Consider the following 26,214-nt stretch of genomic DNA (forward strand, 5'->3'; position numbering starts at 1 on the left):
ACGGAACTGTTGATTGAGTCCAGACTCCCAAGAAAAAAAAAATCCTCTTCTTGTTACTTGGAACTGACACGGTGACAGCGCCGAACGCACACGATACAGAGATCGTTGGTCACCTTCTTCATACAGCAGACGCAGCTAATTACTGGGCCAGGGAGAGGGAGAGAGAGTGGCGGCGACAGTCTCGGCGGAGGCAGGCGGGCGGGCAACCGCGTCAGCAGCCCCCGGGCTCCTGACTGTTATTAATGGCAGCCGGTGCTAGCCATGATCCCATCAGTGCGGGGGCCGGCTCAGGGGCAGATCGGCTGAGGAATGAGGCGCTGCGGCGGGCAGGACAGGGCAGGAGCAGCTGCAGGAGCGGGGTTGCTGGGAGATTTTAATCAGGAGATGCTGTCTGATAGGGGCGACACACAGGACAGACCACCGCACACGCACGCACACACACTTGCAGGGACATGCAAGCATCTATAGTCCCACAAAGTATGTCTTCATACACACTCAGATAAGTGTGACCACACGTATTTTTTTCTTTCACTCACTCTCACACACACACACGTATGTATACCTCAACATAGCATGTTCCACACACACACACACACACACTTACAGACAAATGTAAACACACATACACAGGTTAATCTCTAGGGTTGCATTGTGTATACTGCACTGTCCCAAGCATACATTTAACATAGCCTGTTATGACTAGAGTGCTCAAATCCCTGGGACACCATCATTACTTCCCCTGTGGTAATTTTAGGCTAAATGGATTATGGCACCAAGATGTATAAATGAATATTTAATGTGAAAGCGCTTGTCACAGAATTCCCTTCAAGCTAATAGAAGTGTCAGCATAATGTAATTGTGCAAGTATGTGTATTTGTGTGCGTTTGTGTGTGTGTGAGAGAGATAGAGTGTGTATACGTGTGAGAGAGAGAAAGAGAGAGAGAAAAAAAAAGAGATTGTGTGTGTGTGTGTGTGTGTGTGTGATGCTGTTGAGGGAGAGGACTTTTGTATTAGTGCCCATCGCTACCTCTCTTCCCAAAGGCCCTGGGTGTGCTGTGCCCTGAGATGACCTGATGAAGCCTGGAGGAAGAGTGAGCAAACCTCTCTGCTCCGTCAGTCACAGGACCACAGGCTTGATCAACTACCTGCCCTCAGAGATGCCACTGCAGCACCGGAAACAACAAGGGATGTAGCCTTCAAGCACATGTCTTCCTGAATGTCCCACACAGCAACAAAACACGTATACAAATGATCTTAAACTCAATATACAGCATGTGGTTTAAAAAAGAAAACCGGAAATAAGGATGTAATGGTTATAATTGTAATAATACTTATTAGAGTATATTATACTTAAAATATAGTGAACAGTATTTTTTTCACGCAGTGAAATTTCATGCACATCCATGAAAGAGCACAGGGGACCTATCTGCGCATACTTTCAGCTGTCAGTTAAGCAGGTGTTATGACACAGGTGTCCTTTCCTGTGACAGTCACATACTAATTTAACTTCGCTACCCGTGGGAGACATTAATCTATTAGAACCTTCACTGCTTTCATTCTGCCTCCACAGTATGATGTGTTGAAGGAGTAGGGAATTCCTAAATAGAGCTCTTTTTTTGACAGTGATGGAGCATTGCTTTTAGGCTTCTCCTTTTTAATGGTTGTCACCGTTAGACTTCAAAGGGAAAGGTGGCAGAGAGAGATACTGCAGAAAACAAATCTGAATTTACGGAAAATGAAAAGCTCTCTGAATCTTTGACGAAGCTCGGTCAGTTGCAACAGGTCCACTCTTTCAAACTGAATTCGATTACAGGCGGTCACTTCACATTAGCTGCCACCATGACACCGACTGGCAAAAGTTCAGTGCAGCAGACGAGACCAGATTCAATTAGCAAATTAGCGGCGGGGCTAACCCGCACAGGTCACCCGTGTGCTACCAATCAGAAGATGCGCTGAGACCATCGAGGCCCTCTGTTCGTCCATGCCCTGGCAAACTCCCCCCTCCCCCCAACGCAATAACAGCCTGAGGGTCAATGACATCCACTGCGAGCATCGGTCTGCTCCATTTGCATGGGAGGCAAGTAAAAGAGATATTCAACGGAGGAAAAACAAACATTTCCTGAGAGAAATCAAGCCAATGATAGCCCAAAGCAATCGCTTGTCTGCACTGGATAGGATTACCATGCGCCGCAATAGGAAATGGTGTCCTACTTGAAAGGGTTCGCTGTGTGAGTGGAGAGTGACACGGTTAGGCCTGCATAATTAGCCTGTGCTAATGACTTGGCTATCAATGGCGCCACTGTATGAAACCAAACAAAAACACAGCCATTTCCCTCCGCACTGTTGCTACCCAGCAGCCAAGGCCACTGACCAAGGGCCCTTCTGCAAAGCACTGGATATGAAACCATAACCAGCCCTGGGTTTCTGTACAGCCTCTCAACCTACACGCTGTTTCGAAGCAAGCAGTGAACGTCCTTTTTTATTTAACACGTAAGCACTTAAACACTGTTCTCCACACAGGTACAAAGCCAATACAATGAAGGAACTTCTGCCTCTCCCTTTCCAATTTGTCAGGACACATTGATCTGGACGGAACAACAGGCCGGGTAAATTGGTCCTGGTGATGGTTGGCAAAGAGGCTTGGTGAAGGAGGGTAGGGGGTAGAAGGGTAGAGGGAGAGGGGGGGGGGGGGGGCTCCGTCTGCGAGTGCTGCTTATTGAATTTAGCCTGAGAACGTTCATCACTTACAAGCGCCGCACCGCGCTGCGCTGCCAGGGGACCCGACACAGAACTTTAATAAAATCCGGGCGCGGGTGCCAAGCGGAGCCGGCAGGGGAGCTTTAGTGCTCCAAAATGAACGTTTTAAAAGCAGAATTAATTTGTTGGTTAAGGTTCCAAAAAGAGAGAAGAAGAAGAAGAAGAAGAAGAAGAAAAAAAAACCTCTCTCTCTCTCTCCTTCTCTGTCAGTTTTTGATTAAGCCCAGATAAAGACACTTTGAGACCAGGGATAGAGAGATGGGGGAGAGGCATGAGAAGAGGAGGAGGAGACAGAACCATCGTGAGAACCTTGTTTCCCCATCTTCCCCAGAAAAGGTCCTTTGTTAGCACCGATGCTCACACTGTAACCACATATAGATTACTGGGCCTGCCTATTGCTTTAAATGTGTATTAATTAATAAGCATGTACCATGGCAAATGCCTTTTTCACTAAAATGTCAATGTCACTTTAATCTTAGCCATCGGATTCTTAAAATACCAGCTCCAATAACTAATAAGCTCCAATGATTGCATCTCCTTTCTTGGTAATATCTTTCAAACTCCTTTCAAACAATGAAACTGAGTGACAACACGGCACTGAAATGTCACCGGGCTTGACGGAGACTTTGCGTCCCCTTTTATTATGCACCTCCTCTTTCTTAACCGAGCGAACAGTCTGCTTCTGCTGAAAGGTCAGGAATCGGGGGAGGCCATGTGGGATTCTCTGATAAGTGGCAAAGAGAGACGACACCACAGGCCTGCACCCCCTTCTTAAGAACCTGTGCTTGCCCCCTTCCAGTCATCCACCCCAGCAGGTGTTACTGCCAGTCTTCCATTTCCACCTCCTCTTCTCCGCGTCCCCACCCTCCTCCTCCTCCCGCCTGCCCGGCCATCCTCCCACTCCCTCCCTCGTCTCCCCTGCAGCAAGCCTGGTGTCCGGGGGCAGCGGTGGGATTTTTTGATCGTTTCTTCCTCGTGATTGGCTTTGTTTCATTCGCTGCTGTCAGAAGCCTGCGCCTCTTCTCCTGTGAGGGGGCAGCTGCCATTGATCTGACTTGAGGCACGGAGTACTGCCTGTGCTTCCGATTTCTCTCTTCTTTTCTCTCTCGATCTCGCTGTATCTATTTCCCTCATACACACACATGCACACACACACACACACACACACACACACACACAGACATAGACACAAACGCGCAGACGCACACACACGCGCGCAGACGCACACACACACACACACACACACACAAACACACCCACCCACCCACCAACCCCATCTCTTTCAAATACATTTACACTAACACACCAGCAGTGCATCAGATGGGGATTATGACAGGATTACAAAAAGAAAAAAAGGCCAATTGGCAGGGCACTGGAGAAGACAGAACGGTCCACGTGTTAACACGCCCCAAAGGCTACTTGAGACATGGAACGTCGTCAACAGAAACTGCCACCAGACATTTCCCTGAACTGTGCATACGGCTTTATGAAATGTGCCATTCCAATTTGTCTCCACTGCTGACAGCTACTATGGGATTTAATAACGTATTGGATAAAACCGATTTCATTAATATCCACCTCAAGTGAACACTTTTCAGCTGCCAAAACACCCCGGAGACCTTGAGACAATAAGGTAATGACACGCTCAGCGAGCTCTAAGTGTATGTTTATCATCTACACAAGGCAATGTACCAATTTAGTGAAATGCCACATCAACCCTTGCCTTCTCTAAAGACATCAACCCTTGCCTTCTGTAAAGGCATCAACCCTTGCCTTCTGTAAAGGAATCAACCCTTGCCTTCTCTTGGTGTTTTTCTTTCCCCACGTCACCTTCTACTGGTGCATCGTAACCAAAGAAGAGAAAAAAAAACATGACTCACATGTCTCACATGACACTGCATAGATAAACCTGTTGGGCCTTGTAATTGAAATGACGGAGAGCTGTTTGAACGTCAACACAATCTCTCCATAATTTACACAAGCACTTTACCCCCACTTGAGAGAAAGAGAGAGAGAGCGAGAGAGAGAGAGAGAATTGACCCCAGACCACACTGGTGACATGGCTTGATTCAACAAGCCCAGGCCCTGAGGGTGAAGACTGTGGACACTAAAACATGGGCCACAAAAATGACAGACTGCAGAGACAGACAGAAGCCAGAGCCACAAGACTGCCTATTATATCAGCAGAAATATGGAGGGTGAGTGTGTTTGAAAGCACTAAATGTAGTATGGAGAGTGGCATAACGTCATGTTGTACTAGGGTCACTAAGCATGAAAGCACAATCATGTTACTACCTCTGAACACACAGAAAACTTACTCTTAGAGAGACTTTGGCAGCTAGCAGATGAATGACAACGTTTGTGGGCTAACCACTAACCACCAGGCCCTTACAAACAACGCTAAGGTTTCAGAGCTGAGGCTTTCCCCAAAACCTCTTAGTGGTGCAATGGAGAGCTGGCTGTGGCTTTAGGTAAGCAACATGTGTGTAAACCCTGCAGCGTTGTGTTTTTACAGCACCTGGGACAGCGATGTCTCCCTGAGAGCGAGGCGCCCACTGGCAGTCTGAGCGTTTGAGTGTGTGCATGCAGTTTATTGGGTTGTTAAATCAAAACATCCAGACAGGCACATTGTTCGAGGATTTATAGTGGTCAGGATGTGGTGGCTCCTGTTCAGCCAACAAGAAGGGGGAAAAAAAAAGTCAAGAGCACCGCAAGGACATAAACGCACGTACAAACACATAGACCAATAAAAAACGACAAGCGATTACATCCTGGTTAAATGGTGAACCTCTAAAGAATGTGTAACACCAACTTAATTTGTTCATTACACCGCTTAGACAAATGTGTTCTACTTTAGGGAAGTCTTTTCAGCTTCAGTGCCCGCATTGTAATTTGATTGGGTATCCGATGACTCCGACGAAGCCATCAACATGCCAAGCCATCTTGACTGAGTGGCATTGAATCTGACCATTGTAAACACACACATTTAATCTGACTGACACACACACACACACACACACACACACACACACACACACACATCAACAACCCAATGAAGCTTTATCAAGACAGGATGTTTACTCTAAATGAGATGCCATAACATCTGAAGGGTACTGTATGTCTTTTCATGACCAGTATTTATCACAATGGGAGTAGCCCAATCCTTCAACAAAGGCTATCAGTCAAACCCGCTGCCGCTTCCACTGCCACACGCCCGGAGACTACACAGAGATAATTGAATACATTTCGGTGTAATTGGAGAGAAAAGAAACTAACATCTGTTTCCGTTTTAATTGCCGTGTGGCTTCACAACAAGATTTCTTGTTACGGGTGTCTCGAAGCATGACCCAGGCTTTGTGCCAGCGAATCTGAAAGCAGAGTGAGAGCAGCGCTAACCGCCATTGGTTTGCATTGTAATGGGAATTCGCACTTTGCGAGGCAAAAAACCCAAACAGGGCACCGGTACGAAAGGGGAAGTTAGTCATGGAGCACAGTTGCCTGCAACCGCCGAGACAAACCAGAAAATATTTCATTCAGATTCCCCCCGGTAGAAATTAACGAGAGCTGGGAATAACATGAATTATCACAACCAAGGTGACTGAGATACACTGGACTTTTTCCTTATACTAATTACCAATTACTTGTCAAAATCTCGTTAAAAGGTATTTTATAGGCTTTAAGGTGTTTATATTAAAGACACTTTCAACTTCTGTCCGGTTCCGCACATAGAGAAATGTCCTGTGATTACAGAAAGAGGGGGGTGAGGCAAAACGAACTTCTGAGGCTGGTCCTAATTACGGTTTAATCCTCCAGCTATACGTCCATGCGGCTCTACAAAGCCATTGTGAGGCTGAGAAAGATCTGGAGGGCTGGGGACCCTGACCTTGTAATGTTTTTCTGACTGCAACATTAGAGGAGAGCGCAGATAAGTCCTCCCTGTCGGAAAGAGCCTAATTGAAGTGAAGTGAGTGGTGGAAGGCATGCAGGCAATACGGATGAAGGAGCGGGGAAGAGGTAGAGGAAAAACAAAAACACTAAAAAATGCAGGGAAACCTCTTCATCGTTCAACCTCAGTCTAATTAGTTTAAAAGAAGAAAAACATCAATAACTTTTTTGTGGGGGAGAAGATTGCCAAGAAGGAAAACAAACCTGGTCAAAAAAATCTTAGGGGATACTGGCATAGCGTAAAAAAAAATCAATTTCAGCTGCATCACCTATTTTCTTACACAATAAAAGACTGTGCAGTGTGTACACAAAACCATTGTATAATCGAATCATGGCGCACACAATGCCAGCCCATATCTCTATGTACACTGAAGTATCTTTATTCACTTCTTTGAAGACTACTGAATAGTGTATGATCTCCATTGAGGGCAATGAAGTTCTGTTTTCAAAACCTACCCAACTGACACCTCTTCTTTTCTTTCCCGCAGTAACCACATCTTACCCTCCCATCATGTCACATAATGAATTTTTCATTTAACTGCCAGGATATTCTCGGACTGTCTGCAGCATGGTCACCCAGCCTAACGTAGATTTATTCATTACAGTTGTCGTTTTTTTTTTCATTTTGATTGTATTTGGTATTAATAATCCCCTTTCATCTCTCCTCTGCACGAGCCGCTCATAGAGGCTTCAGTAATATTCACAACATTTCCTCTCTACTGTAGATACAGAGACACAACCATCCCTGCATATTAATCAAGGCCATTGTACCTCAAGAGTATTCGAGAGGGTGTTCAAAACAGGTCATCAAGATCTTGTAAATGAGGGCTGAGCTGGACGAAAGAGGGGTGGCGGTGGTAAAAATAGATAAATAAATACAAAATAAAAGTCTGATTTACATTTTCCCCATTTCATGTTTTTGGTCCTCACCCATGTATATGCAATTTATTTAGCCGCATCTTCATTATGTTATTAAAATCAAACGATTGAGGTCTTTTGTGTGCTCCCCCTGCTCCTTCGTTCTCCTCCCTCGACCAGGGAGGGAGAGGGAGAGTGGGCGCGGAGCGGAGCGGCAGCCCTGGCTATCCTCCAAGGTCAGCTGTGTGCCCCGGTGCAGAGGAGGCGAGATCTATAATTAGGTAAAAGACTGACTGCGCCTCTTAATCCCCCCCTGAATGATTAAGCAGCAACACAGGATTATGGGAGTAAATTGACGGCTACTTCCCGGTTTGCGCTGTGCTTTCCCACAATTCTCAAGGAAAACACGCTGGCACTCTGAAGGGCCTCTACAGAGATTAAGTCAGGAGTTGAGCTCTGAGTTGAAGTTCTTTAACAGGGGGATTGCCAGAGAGCGAAGGTAGTTTGACACACAACATACACAGCAAAAGGACAACCCTGTGAACTACTTGCTGGAACCGTTCTGCCTCTGGCCTTTAAAGCCACATCACACCATATGTAAGACATCATGTTGCAAATTAACGTGAGACTTTTTTTGTAACTTTAAAAGAGAGAGAGAGAGAGACAGAGAGGGAGTTTCTTTACGTCAACCTTTGCATAGGAAAATGTCTCAGAGAACAAGAAGGAAATGCTGGTGTTAGAAAAAGACATGAATATGTTGTAATAATGTCAAGAAAGACAACATTTACTGCATCAGTCTGGTATTGCACAATCCAGACAAGAGAGTGATCTTCAAGATGAATGGACCTCTTGATATCTTAACAATGATGGCAGTAAAAGCAGTCAGCTTTGAAGAGGGAGAGAAAGAGAAAGAGAGATAAACCAGTAAAGTAGAACAGAAAGAACTAAAGTGATTGAGAGAAAGAGTAAGCAAGAGAGAGAGAAAGACAGAGAGAGTGAGTGAGAGAGGGAAATAAAAGGGGGATATTCACAGATTTATGCCTCCTCACCAACTCAGACATATTATGGGGCATCAACCGCGCTCTCAGTCTCAACACTGAGCACTGCAAACGGATACTCAAGTCAGCAGGGGGTAAGGACAGCGGGGACAGAGTTAACCGCCGTTTTACAGCCAGAGATTCCAGGAGCAGAGCTGGAGCCTCCGGTGGGGGCCAGAAGTATGCCGCTTAATGACCCTGCAAGCCCAGCACTATTTACTGGCACCAGAGTCCGGCATCGCTGCCCCCAGACAGAAGCTCCACGGCGCTCATTAACTGCAAGGGGCAGCGAGAGGACTTCATAAAGGGGGAGAACAATGTTGGAGAGTCATAAAGTCCCTTTGGCCTTTCGCAGATCACATTCAGATGCCCCTGCCACTCTGGCCTAACCTCCCGCACCCCGAGACCTTTAAGGGCCCGTCCAGCCGAGCCTCTGTGGGATAACAAGATTATTGAGGGACTTTAATCAACTGGGACCCTCTTCGCAGGAAGAAAGCAGTTAGTTCCCTGAGGTTAGAGTGTACTGGAAAAGTTGAGCTCCTCTTCCTCTGGTAACTTGATCACTGTAATGTAGACTTAAACTTTATATGAGAAGGCATATTCGAGTAAAGAAAGTAAACTGGAGGGAAGAAAAACCTTGTGTCAGGAGTTGCTTAATAATTACACCAAGAAACAAGACGACAGAAAGACCAAGAGGATGGGTGCAATCGAATCAAATTCTTGCCCTTGCACCCACTGCAGAAAAGGCGGGGATTGGTGGTGGTGACCCCCTTTGCCAAACACCCCAGGAGAAACTATGTCATGGCTCCCTTGTGGCACAGATTCTAGCCGTACGGCCCCCTCCGTCTCGTGTGAATACCTCCACTGTGCGACCAGCCAAGGATCTGCCAGCACCCCCCCCCCCCCTCCCTTTTTGTGGCCTGAATGGGCACAGCTCGGCCACGTCTTAAGGCACACTAATGTACCATGGCTGTGCCACAAAGGCGGTGTGGTAATTTTCCAGGGATAATGGCACGCCTTTAATTCCTCTGCAGGGAAAACAGAGACTTAAAGCTGGAACCCACAGATGAGGGGTCCCTTTCTTGACCCCCCCCGCAAATCCTCCTCCTCCTTCTCTCAGGTCTTGCTCCATTCATATTTTAAAAGGGGCTGTTTTCTTCCGGCTCATTGTCATCGTGGACCCAATATCAGCAAACAACGACAGGAGAAAGGGAAAACAGCATAGCGCATTGGCTCCACTTAGCCGAGCAGAGGACACCGTACACATCGCCTAGAAGAGGGAAAAAAAAAAAAGGAGGCTTCTTCAGGGTAGGGTTGTTCAGAGAGGGGGGTGGTTTAGAAGGAGAAGACGTAAGGGTGAGGAGAATAGGGGACAAAACATATCTTGGGGCCAGTGATGCAATCTGGGAAACATTCAGGTCACTTTTGTGATTTTGGAGTGGAGTTTTTCCCCCCTCCTCTCCTCTGTTTGTTCGAGGGGTGGACGGGACATGGGGAATGATAATGCAATCAGGGGTAGGACTGGCCAGAAGCGACTCCCCCACACACTGGAGCAGCTTTGTGGAGAGTGTTTTAATTTTTTTTTTGGGGGGGGGGCGGCTGATTGACGAAGAGGTCCAGAATGTGGTGAGAATGTGGCAGTAAGGCCTCAGCAATGACTGTGGGAGGAACTGGGAGGGGGGGGGGGGGTTGTTATCTTACCTCCCCAGACTACCCATCCGTTCTCTCGTCGAGGAACAGAAGGTCCTATAAGTCCTTCCAGATAAACCTTTATCATTGGCTGAGCCCTATTTTACCACCAACCCTAGATAGTCACCTAAAATTACGCCTCGAAATGATGTTCGCATCTTGAGAAAAGCCTTAGAAAATTACACTTAATCTGCACTGATACACTGTACACTTGCACTGTTCATTCATAAGAAATGTTTCCATGCAACACCACTTCATCAGCAGAGCATCCCAACCTACTAGTCTGCATGCTCCAGAGGAGAGAGTTCAGGCTTTGCACCAAGCCCTGGGTAACTGAACTGGGTTCAGTACCAGTTTGTAGCTTTGAGCTTTGATTACGCCACAGACAGTCACTCATTCACAGACACAGAGATAGCCAACATCCACAGAAACAAATCTAAGTACTTTTTGAGCGGAGAAATGTGTTGAGGCCCTGTAGCTCTGACACCTTTATTGCGACAATGGTTTCATCATACCTCTCTTCAAAGTTCCCCTTCCACACTCTCAATCTTCACAGGCAGTCACTAGAGTGTAGAGAGATTTCTCATAATGGACTTATCTAACTTTGTTCCGTGAGATGGGGGGAGGTGAGATTGCTGGAATGAATGAAAGTGAGTGTGAGAAATAGGAGTGGACTGAAGAGAGAGAGAGAGACTTTGATTGAGACAGGGAGGTGAGATAGAGAGAGGGTGAAAGAGACAGAGAGTTGGATAAAGAAGAAAAGAAGATGGAGTCTACTGAGTTCAACAGTCTCACCAATGGAGGGAGAAAGGGATATCTAGATACAATGAGACAGACCCACCTCCCCCCAATGGCTCAAAATGGAATCTAAATGACAATTTGCATCCAAATGATTTAGCTTTAGAGTAAGTAGAGAGGGACCATGGCGTGCTTTGTGCCAGTCATCTACCATAACAAGGGCCGTGCTGTCGATTAAGAGTAGAGAGAGAGAGGGAAAGAGACCTACTTCCAGAAAGACATCATGGGCACGTCATCCTCGAAAAGAGTGGGTGAGCAGGGCCGCGGCAGAATGGGAGGCTATCCTTTTAAGAAACCTTTAAAAAGGAGACAGAAAAAAATTGATTGAGTGTGTGTGTGTGTGTGGTGTGTGTGTGTGTGTGTGTGTGAGAGAGAGAGTGAGAGAGAGACAGTGCAGGGAACCACAAAGAGTGTCTCACCCTCATAAACAAACCCCTAACTTTCTCAATGGACGGGAGACAGAGGCATGGAATGCTGTTCAGTTAGGAAACTAGGGGGTTGGGAAGGAGGAGGGAGTGGTGTAGAGAAGGGGGGGGGGGATTAATGCCTACTGACACTTTCCCTCTGCCGCCTGGCGACACACAGCAAGCTCCGAGAGGACCTGGATCAGATCCATCACCAGTCTGGCACACTGCCCAAAACGGGGCCAGAGATGACCGGAGGAGAGACGGATTCTGCAACAGACTCTGCCCAGATTTGGACCGGATCTACTCCAACCTCCGCTCCCCTCGGGGGAATGTCAGCTCTGAAGATATGTGGTCACTCCCGTGAAGGGGCATTCACCACCAGCGCCACGGTAACCGCCGCAAACATCTGACATTAGCATGTGCAAAAGAGCAGTCGCACCATGTTTCAACTTAAGACAATCCCCTCGACGTCAACGTCTGAAAAAGAGTTCTGGTAGACTGGAAACAACATATGGGATGTATGAAACCCTCTGCCAGTAATTTTTCAGAGAAAATCTAGTCATGTCATGTTGCTTTAGTCACCCTCTCGGAGGCCCATGTCTTCCATTGAACTTCTCTTAATGTTTAGTAATTACTTCAGTTTGTGTCAACTCGGCCCACAATAAAACCACCAGTCTGCAGTGTTGACCTAGAGCCAACACCAGCGTCTCTCCTTTAATGTGGATCATCACAGAATGCGGAGGGCTTGACAGTTTCAGGTTGAAACCCGCTCCACCTGCAATAAATTATGCAGCTATGCCTAGAACAGCTGGTAAAAGTGAGCAGAATGGTAAATTCTTGTTTATTTACGGCCTCAGAAGCCAAGGTAAAACACATCAACACACATCAACAGTGAGTCTCATGTGGGGTACGGTGCAAATTTCAAAAGGTGGATATGAGCGGAGTCACCTTTGTGTAGTCAATGCTTTCACATTTGCACATTTTCATATTATTTGTGTGTGCCATTATAAACACATATTCTTTTAGCGTATCAGCTATGCCCTCAGTGTGATGAGGACTGAGTGGACGGACCAGACTCCCCATAGTAAAGGTGGTTTGTTATAACCGAGAATCTGAAAGTGGGGGATCAAACCCTTTATATACATGGTTCATAATGACCATCAAATAATTCACAGCTACACTTTTATGGATTTCACATCTGAAATAGCACACAGCATAAATCATTCACCTCATGTACTTTTTTATTGCAAATACACATTCAGTAATAGATTAAATATATATGAGGAAGAAATGGTCTTGGTGTGTGTGTGTGTGTGTGTGTGTGGAGTTGATCTTTCATTACAGGTCCAACTTGGACCTCAAACTAAGGGATGTTTTAACTAAACCAACTTCATCACAAAGGCTTATAACCACTCTGGGCTCTAATTCATATGGACTTCTGGACATCGCAGTAGTGTCTGGAAAATGATTGGGAGTGTGCTCTCCAAAATCCAATTAAAAAAAATAAAAAAATCACGCAAAGCAAATTGAAGCTGCAGAGGAACCTCTCTGGTTTTAATTAGACGGGTTTCCTTGGAGAAGGTGCATTTTCATGCGTGCCTTGCATGAGAAGACATCGCCACAACAGGAGATGGCATTAACAAGACATGGCACTACCACCTCTTGTTGTCTCACCAATTTAACACCAGGTAGACACTATTCCATCCATTACTGCTTGGTGTTTGTTACACAATATAGAATACATCCGCAAGTCATGTCAAGCACCTTCCAGTTGCAGCGTTTCTTTGAAGTTTCTGTACCAACCAAAGACAGAACAATGACCCCCCCAATGACTATGTACAACAGCACCGAGGTCCAATTGTTTGGCCTCAGGAGTTTAATCCTCGGAGTTCGCTTGGGCACTCTGTGGGCGCACGCTGGTCATAAGTGTGAATCAGGCGCTGCGTGGTGAGAGTGGGGAGGGCATCCAAAGCCAGAAGTCCCTGTGACCTCTCTCCGTTCTGTCTGCCAGGGCTTTTTATCAATCAGCGTGAGTACGGAGCGCGCCCGCTGCTGCTTGGCCGGGGCAGCCGTGCTGCCTTCTGAACTGATAGAGGGCCACTGCGGTGCTGAGGCTTAATTAAGATTAGGGAAAGAGGCACACAAACAGAGAGAAAGAGAGATGATGGAGAGGGAGGGAGGGAGGGAGAGAGAGGGAGGGGGAGAGAGAGAGAGAATGAGATACTTCGGCCACTGCCGACAATGGCTGTGGTGGTCCCCTCCGGCCTCAGTGTGGGTCCTGACCGAGGTGGGCTCTCCTGCTCCGGGGGGCTGTGTAGCGGAGCAGAGCGGACAAGGGACCCAAATCCCAACCATGGAGAGCCTGCGGCGCACACAAGCATGGCCAGGCTTCGATAAATCCATTCCAAAGTCTGCACCACTCTGCTTTTATCTGGGAATCCACCAAGCAGGAGGCAGGCCAGGAGACGTGTTCATGCTGACTGTCAGAATAGGAGGGGCCCATCCGAGCGGGCTCTCTGGCGATCCCTAAAGCAAACACTGACTGGAGGTTTGTTGATTGCAGTGCTCCCATCCCGCCTGCTGGTACTGACAAACAAGCAAAAAAAAGAAGAGGGAGAAAAAAAAAAACCTGCAGGAGTGTACGTCAGCAAAGTACGTAGTTCTACAGTGTTCTAGATTCTGAAAAAGTTGCTTTTAAAAGTAATCCAAAATGTCTGTCAAGGATGTTGACGATCAGTTTGGCTTTCTCTTGAGCTCCCTACCCGGCCCTATACCAAGTTGAGATTTCTCTTATCCATGCCTGCTCAAACGTTCGCCAAAACACTGAATGGCGAGATGAAAACATGCCAGCTGGTCATTACTTCTTCTAATGCACCCCTCGAAATGTTAATGCCGCTTCTGCTCCGAGGGGGGAAAACCTGCACCGCACAACAGAGTCCCGGCACTCTTGAATAGCCGGAAGGGCGGCGTGATGTCTGAATCTACACATCACCTCTGCCACAGCCTCCCAGAGAAAGTGCTGCAGGGGGCAGATTTGCATTGTGGACACATGTGCTCCAATGGACCAGGTGTTCGCTGTGGGATAAACATTTACCAACACAATCCACCGAGGTCCTGGAGCCTATAGATTAAGGGGGGGAGGGGGAGTCTGCCAGAGAAAAAAAGCTATTTAAAGCTCTCCCGCAGGTGAGGTGAACTGAGAGATAGCTAGAGAGACAGAGAGAGAGAGAGCGAGAGCGCTGGGAGGTGGAGAGAAAACACAGAAGGGTTGTTGCCTAGCACTGCCGCCTTCTTTTTTGGGAAATAAATACACACTGGCTTCACTTTTAAAGCTTCTGGACAAATCAACAACATCCCAAAAAGAAAAAAAAAGAAAAAATCCACCTCACATGAGACCCGCATACTGCTGAGAGTGGGACCGGGGGGAAGGTACTCTGTTCTCAGTGTCTACCAAAGAGATGGAGGAGCTCTCAAAGCACTCAGCAACTTACTGAAAACTAAGCACAGACGGCATTTTGTACTCCCTTTTCTCCACATGCCCTGTTAGTCTGCAGGGGTGCGAGGTGCATATTAGCTGGGGACAAAAGGCAGTTGGGCGCGGGGGGGGAGCCTCCCAGAGCGACCACTACTGCTCCTCCCCAGCCACCCCTCGGCCAGAGTGGAGCTGCAGTAATTATGCCCCCCACCGAAGGCCAAATAACAACCCCGGCTCCTCCAGATACCGCGGGGGAGAACCAGAGAGAAAGCCAAGAAGAAGAGAGAGGGAGAAAAGCCTCCCACTGCATCAATGTCAGAGTGGGAGATGCTGTTTGGATGCAATCTGGAGTACCAGCCCTTTTGCAAAACAAAAAAAAGTAGAAAGTATAAATGATGGTGCAATGGGGGTGGGGCACTGGTGTTTCCAATAACAGGGACAGAGCGCTGACCTATCTTGTCAGACGTTCCAAATGTGTGGTCCGGCATGCATGGACATCAGACAGAGGTGTTGGGTGTTGCACCCTGACCCATGTGGCAGCTGTCTAACACCCGTCAGGCTCTGCCTGTCAGACATATTCCCACCTCCAGGTGCTTCTCAACCCCCTCCAACCCCCTCCAACCGCCCCACCCCTTACAGAAACTCTTCTTCACCAGCTGATAGAGATGAGGATAAATAACGTGAAATAAATGTGCAAGGACTGGGAGTGGGGCTGGGGAACTGAGACACCTTCTTATAGCACAGCCAGCACAGAGGCCAGTGAAGAAGCATGGGCAATGACTTGGGTTTATGTTTTCATAGCTGGGCGAAAGTCCTGTTGTTCTGTTTACCGGGTACCGGTTTAAAGAGTTTAAAACATCAGTGTAGAAGAAAATGTTCAATTAAATAAATTAATAAATAAATAAATAAATAAGAGGGATGAAGGTGTTAAAAGGGTTTGTGAGATGTCAGGAGAGCATGACTGAATTATTCCATATTTGTACACACTGGCTTAACAACGCTTACTGAAATTACGAAACCTGGCAATTAACATTCAATTCCAAAGCCAAGCAGGGGGTTTAAATGACATGCCATGTGCCAAAAGAAGTCCATTAATGTGGGCTACCTAGACGGAAAATAGTATTTGTCTATGGCTTGTGTATGTCTAGGAGGGTGTGTGTGTGTGTGTGTGTGTGTGTATGTATGTATGTATGTGTGCCAGTATACTGTAGGTATTTATTTCTGTAGGTATGGACATGTTCTTGCATCAATATGAATTGAAGTTATATCTGACACTGCATGTGCACATCTAGGTCTTACACATAAAAATGCACACATTTCAACTACATTAAACAAATAAATAAATCCCTGCGCAAAAAAAAAAAAAAAAAATCACCTTTTTTTTTTTTTTAAATCACCTGAGGAATGCTAAGATTAGCATGTATTTCCAGTCTGCAAGACTGTCCTGCACAGCAAACGCACTTGCAAACACCTCAATCGAAGTTCTACTTCAAGGTCTCCTGTTCTTGTCTGTCGTCTGTCGAGATCAAACGCCAGGGAGCTTCAAAGGCAGAACGGATCAAACTCCAGCTGAAAAAACGTAATGAAATCAATGACCTGCCCGTTTTATCCTTCATGAAAACGAGCGCCACTCTAAACCGTCCCGTGCAGTTAGTGCGTCGAGGCTCATAAACTTTGCAAAATGTTCAAATAATGTAATTGAATGGAAGCCACTGAATGGTGCCTTATCCAATAAGTAATTGTGGCAAGATGGAGCACAAAGGCAGAGGATGCGCTCCCTTCTTCCCCAACAGACACCAGTGTAATTAACGCTTCACTGTAAATCACGTTATTTGGGGGTAGCGCCTAGAACCAAACCACACAAACTCTTTCTGTTTTGCCAGAGGCATAACCGTCTGGATAAGTCACAGTGAGCGTCGTTTGGCACTGCCGTCCGTGCAAGCACGGCAATCCAGACTATTTTCATTTGTAGTTCCACGTTGGTGGAACGAACTGCCTAGTACTACCAGAGCAGGGGCGTCCCTCTCTACCTTCAAGAAGCTTTTGAAGACCCAACTCTTCAGAGAGCACCTCCCCTCCTAACTGGCACCTGACTAGCGCTTAACTTGCACTTCAGCAGTTACATTCCTGCACTTCTTTTTCCTCTTTTCTAGGTTGTTGTTTTTCTAATTCTCATGTAAAGTAGTATTTATTGTTACACCATGCTTTTTTATTGCTCTTAGCTTGACTGTTCTCTCCCTTGTACGTCGCTTTGGACAAAAGCGTCTGCTAAATGACTAAATGTAAATGTAAATGTAAATGTACAGTTGCTGCTTGTGACTTTCTCTGTTACGATAAGTAAAGCCTCGATTTCAAATGCTTTGACTTTTACCGAAGTCGACCACTTGATATTTTAATGAGCACCAAATGCATCGGCTGTTAAGCCCACATGCAACAAATTCTGTGAAATTCTATGACCTACGACTGATCCGTTGAATCCAACTTACTGAATGGTCTCTAGCTCATGCCCATGTTGAATAACCTCCACCCAGCAGAGGCTAGAGAGGCCACATTCAGTGAAGCTGTGCAATAAGAAAAGATTTCACAGCTACCTTCTGACAAGTTCTATTTCTGTTACTTTTAATGGTGTACTGCGGTGACATAATGACTACAAGTTCTCTCAGAGCTCGTGGGATTCTTAGTCAAAGGCTTCTCTGAAATGTTCTTGATTAACTCCTTACTTTTCCGTGCATCTAAAAAAAAAAAAAAAGTGGCATAACTCAGAAACTGCTTGTGTTGGGAAGGATTGTTCTCCAAGCCGGTGTTCAAAATATATACCTGCACACCCAATTCATTCATCACTTCTGAGCAGACTTCAAATCTGTGTTTGTGCTCTTTAAAGCTCTCAAGTGCAGAATGGGACAGCAGCAGTAAATCATTTTCTTCTCTTCCAAATTCTCTTCACACTGTGACAGGAAACAGGAAAAAATTCAAGAGATTTAATACAAGAAAGTGAAGTGGACAAACTGGTATCCTCTGCGCATGCAAAATGTGGGTATGTGTCAGGCAGAAACAATAGATCAAAAGAGACTACACATCTATGAAATTACACATCACACTGTGAGAGCATAAGCTTCTTGTTAAAGTGTCCTTTCTGTCTTTTGATCACCAGCTGCTGCCAGTTCCTACGCTCTGGCACACTAAAGGACAGCACTGAGCATCCAGTTGCTTAGCAGACAATCCTACACAATTAATTAAATTGTAATGAAGCATTTAAAAGAAGCCACATTACTAAGGCACTCATTTCATCTGTATCTGTGTGTGTGTATGTGTGTGTGTGTGTGTGTGTGTCTGTGTCTGGGAACTAAACCCATGACCTTGGTGCTGTTCCTCCACTTCAGCAGCAGGAGTACAGGGCAGAGCGAAAGCAGCAGGCCCCGTGTCAAGGCTCCCACGGGGACTCAAAGAGGGGGAAGAGTGGGGTAGTGGTGGGGGATGGTGGTGGTGGTGGGACTGAGCAGGGAGAGGGGTATTGTGTTCAACAGTGTGGTGTCTGTCAATGTCCTGATTAAGACTTCAGAGGGACAGACAGTAGGAGGAGAGAGATGGCCGTCGGGACTGGGCAGGTGGGAGGGAGAAGGGGAGGGGGGTGGATTAGACACACTAACATGCAGATACATCTCTGCCAGGCCTCGCAGCTTGTTAGCGAAGGAGACCCAACGAGGGTACAGGAAGAGGCATGCCTCTGAGCTAACTGGCAAGCAGAGGGAGGGAGGGGAGGGACGAATCTGTTGTGGGAATTACACACCCAACGCTAGGGCACTGTCCTCAGGCAAAGCTGATGGTTCGGTTCAATTCACACACACACACACACACAAACACACAGGTACGGGACATAAGATTTCCTAAGAAAAAGGCAGAGCCAAGCTTATGTATAAAGTTTAGTAGATGCATAAAGTAGATGCACATAAACTATTCACTTGCAACTCCTGTGTTGTCATACTGTGCGCCACTTTAGATCCGCTTGTTATACATCAGAGAGAAACACTGGCGATTTAGAACAGAATTTTGAATATTTGTACGCAGACACCCTTTAGGATTGCAAGGAAGGAAGAGGGGAAAAAAATTGTAACACGCACCACAACACAAATTGGCTGTCTGCCTCGAACAGCCGCCGTGTTGCACGTCTTCTTTATCCTTGGTGAGGCAGAACAAGCAGCAGCTCTGTCATTTTACGGAGCTCTAATGAATAGGCGGACACATCTCTGCTGAAGTGTAAACATCAGCTGCCACAACTGATACTGCTGTTGCCACAGTTGCACAGTGAAGGGCTGAGGTTTTTTTGCGGACGCCCACAACCAGCCGGGACGTGTCTGCAGTAAGAACCATGGAGGTCAAAGGCAGGAAGGCTGAACTCTCCTGACGTCCGTCTCCCAGCCCCCCCCCCTCTTCACCTCAAGGGATTTGCTCTGACATTATAACCCTTCCAACGGCTTCCCAGTACACTGTGACTGACAACCACGGTTTTGCAAACCGCAACTAGAAAGTGGAAATCTCACAGGAAGGATTGAGGAACTGACAGGTTGAGTGGCGAAGACTGCCTTCCCAGCACCGCCCCCCCCTCCCTCCCTCCCTTCCTTCCTTCCTCGCCCTTTTCTGTTTTGCCAGAGGCATACCCGTCTGGAGAAGTCACAGTTGCTGCTTGTGGGAACACAATACATCACTTTCTCTGTTACGATAAGTAAAGCCTCGATTTCAAACCAAATGACCTCAATGGGAATCTGTGCCCAGTCAAGCTCCCCATGTGGTGTACCCCCCACAACACACTCCATCTGTCATCCAATATGTACTGCATGGCTGCTAACAAATATGTATGAACTGAGGTGTAGCTCACACTCACTTCTGTGTAAGCAGTTTATACGAGTAAGAATAGTCTATGTGGACAGCCATGCATGTCCACGCTGAGCTGATCTAATGTGAGCTGAGCATTGTCCCACAAATAGTGTCTTCACAACATTGTGAGAAGGTCTGAGGGGAGGTGTGTGTGCACTCCATAAACACAAGGGATCCTTCAGACTAAGCAAATACACACAACCTGAATGTTTCCCACCACTAACGAAATACAAGGAGACGTGAGAACAAGCCTCGGTCATCTGCAATTGTTCCTTCTTGGAGTTCCACTGAGGGAAAGAAAAATAACTCCTTGGGGAGTCTAGCGTTTGATGCCTGGGATCTAAAAGGTTTAATACATCACTATTCTGACAAAGTATTCATAACCATCTTCCACACAGCGAAAGCCAAGAGGTCCTCCCTGCACCTCGCCGAGGCCCTTTGTAGAACTGCGTCCTGTTGGCATGCAGGTCAGCCCCTGCACCATCAACCCCCTGCTCGCACACCCCTCTCCTAGCCTCCCTAAGCTTCTACAAAAACTCTCCGCACACCCCTCTTGGGAAGCGCTCAATGGGGCCCTTGTCCAAGGCATGGCACTCCACTGTGAGAGGGGGAGGCCCTGGAGCCCACGTATTTACTTAGAGACATCAAACGTTCAGTGCACTCAGACTTGTGCATGCATGTGACGGTGGCACTTTCCTCATAGGATGCGAGTTTGCGCGTGTGTGTGTGTGTGTGTGTGCCACATCACTCCTCTGGGAATATGTTGATCAGTGTGACAAGGTTTGAAAGCTTTACCAGATTTGTGGGAGCCTGTGTCCTTATATGCTCAGTCAAACAACAAAGGCGACTAGAACAGTATTATCATAATTAGGTGAAACAGAATCCAGGTGATGGAATGTTCTTCCTTAGTATTCCTACAGGTTATAGCTTGGGAAGGTTCTAAAAGTTACATCTGTAATCTCCTATTCAAATGTATGCCTAACCATAGAGAAAGGTGGAGATGTTAAGCACCTTAGAAGCAAACTAGAAAAGCCCTGAATTCCTTATTAGAACACAGCCCTGAAGGGATGTGTAGAACTTTACTCACATTTAAACTCTACGAAACACACTTGCAATACTTAACAAGTGCTTATCTCGTTTCCTTGATTTAGAGCCGGGAGCAAAGTCATCTGATTATGGAGATGCATCTCAGCGAAATGGAAACTGGAAAAGTGTTCCAACCTAGAAGGTACATATTCACGCACAAAACATGTTGTTGAGGTACACAGAGGGATTGCGTTGACAGAGAAGATGAGGTCTGGACTTATCTGCTACATGCAGATGTGTGGCTCGGAGTGTTTTATCGGGCCTACGTCCTCATTAATAAGCTAAATTAAACACTGTCCGTGTGACAGAGATGCTGCTACCCTTCAACACACTCTTGAGAGCACTCATCCTTTTGTGAAATTCTACGGTAGAAAATTCAGAGAAACAGACAGAAATCAACTGCAGTCGTTCAAAAAAGGAGGAAGAAAGACAGAAAGAGACAGAGAGAGGGAGGGAAGAAAACCTCAGGTAAGAATTATGACACTCAAGAACAATTCACTGCATGAAAAAACAGTCTGGCTCCGTGAAATCAAGTCTCACGGTGAGTATTGCTTTTAACGTTAGTGCTCAACCTACTTGTCTTGCTAGCTGCTGAGAGGATGCAGACGGGGGCGTCTCTCAAAATGACAGTGCCCACTTGATTGCACATTAATCACTGTCGCAGTAGGCCCCAACCGAGTAAGAGATGCAGACCAGCCTTTGTGCCCCAGCAGCAAGCTACTTATCACCATAGAAACAACCAGCAATCATGCTAAACAGGCTAGCGCATAGAGGAGGATGGTCAAGCTGTGAGTGTTAGCATTGAGGAGCTAGAATTAGACTGAATGAAGGTGAGGAGGGGGACTTCAGGCATCTTGATCCAGATGTGGGGTTTTCATGCAGTATTGTCTGACATGGTGCTACATGGTATGGCCTCACAACCTTGAAAAATGATGGGGACATGTAGCACCGACACGCTTATATCTGTAGTTGGTCAAGACAGCTGGCCCACTAAGTTCAAAGCCATTTATTGGTATATCTAAATGCATCCAAGAAGTTCTCAGTATTCATCCCCCAACCCTACAATTTCCACTATGCTATGGAGTCTAAGGAAAGTTATCAAAAAGAAATGACAACCACAGCTCAAGAATTCCTGACATCCGTAAGGCAGCATATAGCTTATTTCGTTTGCTGCTGAAGTCCTTGTCTTTCGGCTGAAGTATTTTTTTTTCCAGTGCCACTGCATTGCTTGTAAAATGCACAAAGACTTTTGTCAAGTAGCCTTGTGTTATTTCAGCAGAATCACATTCAATACAAGTGGTCATAGTGATTGAGCTGTGCTGGGAATGAGCATAAAAGAGGGAGAGCAAAAAGCAATTATAGTTTCACCACTTATGGATCTGATATAAATGGAATCAATGTGGGGGGTAAGGGGTGGATGTAGTTTGTAATGAAATGTGTGAATGCAACAGAAAAGGTTTTATCGAACGCATCTGCTCTTAGCTCGGAATCGACATGCATGCATTCAAGATTTCAGACCGATTCAAAAACGACACTCTCCATCAGGGCTATCCAAATATAAGTGCAATTCTTCTTGTATTCTTTTTTGTGTGTCTCGCTCGCTAAATTATTTCAGCAGGCCTTGAAGCCTTTTTTGTTCCATACTTTAATATGGCAGCTGTGGCTCCTCTCTACATGACGCCTTTGTGAGAATAATTTCTTTGTCTAAGGGCATATTTCCCCTTTCGTGCTCGATCACAGCTCACGCAGTGAACAGCGCGCTGGCCATCATCTTCAGACTTCACACCACACAGGAGAGACTTCTCTCATTGCACTTTGCGGTGTTCTCTTTACACCATTCCCAAGGGCGTGTTTAAGGGGAAAGTGTATGTGTAACATAGGTTTAGCTTACTAATGCATTATTTATGAAAGGCAGTCGTTAGACCATCTACTTAGCATTCTCTTAGTCCCTTGCATTCATTTCCAAGAATCCAGAAAACCCGGCCGCCTCTCAGAAATGAAGGCAAATGAAGAAGAATGTGCTAGCTAGTGGTCCTCTCTCACTGAGAAAACAGTAGACCCAGATGTTATCAGAAGACTATGCCCCCAATAACACTCCTAAAATTGGGTCCAATTTGTCTGAATAGTGACTATAAAATATATCTGATCGCTTTTAGTTCACATTAAATTACTACGCTCTTACTCATTTCATATCCTCGATCATGTTTTAGGATATTGCTGTTCAGCCTCGGTGATGGTTGGTGCATTTGAGAGAGCCAGCTGCTTCTCATTCCACAATGAATACATCCAGTCTACTGAAAACCGATCCAAACGGATTAGCTGTTACATCAGATAAATTCTGAAGACACACACACAGACACACATACAGAGATATTGCAGCTCTCAATCTTGCATCATACAGAGTGAGGAGGAACCAGTGAGAGAAAATGGCCCAACTCCGTTCACCTTTATTTCCAAGTACTCGATCACAGGACTCGATAATGAAGGCAAGCTTTACCCTCCAACGCATTCCAGCTTTATTCCATCTCCTCTGCATTCCTCAATGCTTCTCCCCTGACACCGACAAGACACTTTCACTGTTTTTTGGTGGGGGTTGGGGTGGGGTGACATGTAATCAACCTCCATTAATTCTTAAATCTCCTATCAAATGAAGCTAAGGACTGAAATTAAAGCTGGGTCACGAGGGGTTACTTTTGCCACTCGTCATCTTAGTTTAATGCCAGATCAGCACCTGTGGCCGTTTCATGGCAAAACAAATTATATCTTTATAACTTAAATAAATTAATAAAGTTAAATAGATAAATAAATACGTGAACAAGATGCTTCAAATACACATATGAGGTCTAAGGCTGGGATCTGATATTCAGTGATGTCTTCAAGGACAGCTCTCCTGGCCACACGGTGTGCCGGCGCGTTACCAGAGGCTGACATGGCCTGAGACACAACAGAGAATAATGCTCAATTTCTGTGTTTGTAAAAGTTCTAGTTTTAAATGCAAACAATAATGGGATGATCAATCTTTAAAAAAGTGCCTGAAGGCACGATCTTGAGTCTATAAAAATGAAAGCGTTCTTTTGTTTGGTACTTTCTATACATCGCTTGTACTTTGTCCTGGAACGCACAGCCCGTAGTCATCTCGTCCAGTCACTTTTGCCGCAGAGACATAATTATCCACTTTATAACCATCAGTGTATATAGGTGTATAAAAAGGAAAAACGACATATTGTGTCTAAAAACTGCTGCTAACACACATTTGGGTGTGTCACTGCCCTTTTGTTAAGTTACTCTCAAATTCCAAATTGGAATGGGGCAGAAATGTGTCTATATTCAGTTGTTCAATGTTCAGTTTCTCTAGGTGAGGTTTTATGCAAACTCCAAAAGGACTGATATAGCCTTATAAAACAGCAGCGGTTGGGGCTCGAAAACCAGAGTAGGCTGGATTTTACCTGTTCTAAAATGAGGGTTCATTTGCTTCTTTATAGAGACTGTACAGGAGAAGTCCTGAATGCTCCCAAAGCCAATCTTAATCCTTGATGATGAACAGTATCCAGCATCTGTATATAGGACTTTCATTCAGACCCATAAACTATGCTCCCATAGCCCAATCTACACCTGAACAGCGCCCTGTGAAAGTGCAGATGGCAGTGCACTCTGCACCCCGTCTGGTTTCTGCCAAGACTTTTATTCTGACATTTAAGAAATAGATGTTTCAAAGCTCTGGATATTATAAAAGGAATTTAATCTCCTTTACCACTGTGATCGCTTTTCCATCAATGAAGAGCTCAGGGTCATGAAGAAGGGACTGCAGGAAGCAGAAGTGTGTACTAGGGCTGGGTGGTATATCGACTTTATAAGATTTACTTTCAAACAAGATATAGGATGAGACGATACCATTTATACTGATATAGTTTATGTTGGTTACATAATCAGTTTCTGCCGTAATGCCATGCCAGTGTGTTTCTCTCTCTCTCTCTCTCCTCTCTCACACTCTCTGCGTAACCCCGCCCCCGCTCTCCCTCTGCGTCTGCGAAGGTCTAGTCCCCATAGTGGCCAGTGAGAGCAGTTCTATAGTTCACTGTATACTCAATATTTCAAACATGGTCACCTACACAAGTACAATATTTCGGTGGTCTTGTACAGACCACTTCATGTCCTTCCTAGCCCATTTGGATTCTTTCTTAACTGTTTGCCTTTTTTAATGTTATTCTCTTCACTTGTGTCACACCTTTTTGCTGCAATTCGGAGGCTATTTCAGCCTCTTCTGTGTCACATAGCTCTCTGGTATGGATTAATCCTTTACAACTGTTCAGAGAAGGAATGTGGAAAAGCCCTCATTGAAACAGTTTTGTTTTTTAAGCATTCAACCAGGATCTGGCCAGACCTCCCTCCCTTTCTGTATGGCAAAAGGAAACAGCTTAGAAAGAGGCATATCTGATGACAGAGATAACCTCTACCAATTATTGCTTTTTTTGGGGGGGGGAGACCATCCAGCCAGTTTATGAATCAGCATCAAAATCTGGTTCCAATATCTGCTTTTTGGGGTTTTTGCTTGTTTTGGAATTTGATTCATCATCCCTGCCCCTCACCCACCTCGGAGTCCATCATTACTTGTGTGACCCTCAGCCAAAGCCTTCTGGGAAAAGTAACAGTACGGTCAGTATGTCTGCCAAATGACAATTCTGACAAAACCAGATTGATTGGATCTGGCCCTTCCATTCTCTCGTCTATCTGAAGTAGGAGCCAAAGCACTGTGTTGGACCTGTGGTAGCTGCAGCAAGACTGGTTCCTCCAGTACCAGGACCTCTTCCTCCACTGACACGGGTCACACCCCAAGGCAACAAGACGCTTATGATCAGCAAAGGGGGTGTTGGGGACCTATTCTAGCCCAACTCCCTACAGGGGACAACTCGCCACAGAGATGGATAAGGCCGCATTAACTTTAAATTGAACTTGTCCGTTAGCGAGGCCTTGATGGAACTAGGCTTGAAAGTACTCTTCCTAAAGGCCTGTCTGGTTATGCTTGGTTGAATTACATGGATAAACCACTTAAGCTGCCTTGCTCTACTAAGAATAATGACTGTTGCGCCTAAACTTTACATGATCAGGGACAAGAGAGCTATAAAGTCAGAAAAAAAAGACAGCCAATGCAGGTGTGTGGCCATGCTGGGCAGAGGCTTCAAAGCAGATTTTTGTTACAAGCCCTGCAGGCAAATGGAAGAGACCTGCATCTCATTTCCCCCAATGCAATGCACTGGTTATATGGCGAAGGTCACATAAACCTGAAGCACCT

The 26,214-nt window shown here is 45.9% G+C and overlaps 1 protein-coding gene across 4 annotated transcripts in view; it reads right to left on the reverse strand.

Annotated features, from left to right (window-relative positions):
* The window catches only part of sema5ba (sema domain, seven thrombospondin repeats (type 1 and type 1-like), transmembrane domain (TM) and short cytoplasmic domain, (semaphorin) 5Ba), a 107,265-nt gene that overhangs the window by 74,623 nt on the left and 6,428 nt on the right, over nt 1-26,214 (reverse strand). For 3 of the 4 annotated variants that reach the window (XM_031585028.1, XM_031585016.2, XM_031585024.2), the window contains exons 2-3: nt 16,364-16,535; nt 11,293-11,380 (exon numbers count right to left, since the gene is read on the reverse strand). The gene's annotated coding sequence lies outside the window, so the exon portion shown is untranslated. The remainder of the gene's footprint in view (nt 1-11,292; nt 11,381-16,363; nt 16,536-26,214) is intronic. The other variant, XM_031585021.2, reaches the window with a different exon arrangement.

This window comes from Clupea harengus, chromosome 2 (assembly GCF_900700415.2).
Source record: "Clupea harengus chromosome 2, Ch_v2.0.2, whole genome shotgun sequence".
In the NCBI taxonomy this organism is placed as follows: domain Eukaryota; kingdom Metazoa; phylum Chordata; class Actinopteri; order Clupeiformes; family Clupeidae; genus Clupea; species Clupea harengus.